The 319-nt window shown below is 74.6% G+C and overlaps 1 protein-coding gene and 1 long non-coding RNA gene across 2 annotated transcripts in view; one reads left to right on the plus strand and one right to left on the minus strand.

Moving 5' to 3' along the window:
• Window positions 1-313, minus strand: part of SATB2 (SATB homeobox 2) — a 197697-nt gene extending 197384 nt beyond the window's left edge. The window contains exon 1 of the mRNA XM_019523164.1: window positions 147-313. The gene's annotated coding sequence lies outside the window, so the exon portion shown is untranslated. The remainder of the gene's footprint in view (window positions 1-146) is intronic.
• Window positions 1-319, plus strand: part of LOC109301881 — an 8437-nt gene that overhangs the window by 1045 nt on the left and 7073 nt on the right. The gene's annotated exons all lie outside the window — the stretch shown is intronic.

Consider the following 319-nt stretch of genomic DNA (forward strand, 5'->3'; position numbering starts at 1 on the left):
GGAGGAGGGTCCCGCGGGGCAGGCAGGGACGGGGCAGGCAGGAGACATCATCCGCTCCGGGACACTTTCGGCAGCGCCCAGAGGGCTGGCGGCGCAAGCCCCGCGGAGAGGAGCGGGAGCCCCGCGGGCCGCGCCGCGATACTTACTGCTCACAGCCGGCGTGTAAGCGGGCTGCGCGGGGCTCTGGCCATGGAGGAGCAGTAGCGAATCCAGGGTGGAAAGTTTTCCTCTGCCTCCTCCGACGCTCCCGGTCGCTCGCGCTCCCCTTCCCGCCCCGGCGCGGCCCCGCGCGGCCCGAGGCGGCAGGTCCGGGCTCCGG

Source organism: Gavialis gangeticus, unplaced genomic scaffold, assembly GCF_001723915.1.
Source record: "Gavialis gangeticus isolate Ggan-Ray unplaced genomic scaffold, GavGan_comp1, whole genome shotgun sequence".
NCBI classification, from domain to species: Eukaryota; Metazoa; Chordata; order Crocodylia; family Gavialidae; genus Gavialis; species Gavialis gangeticus.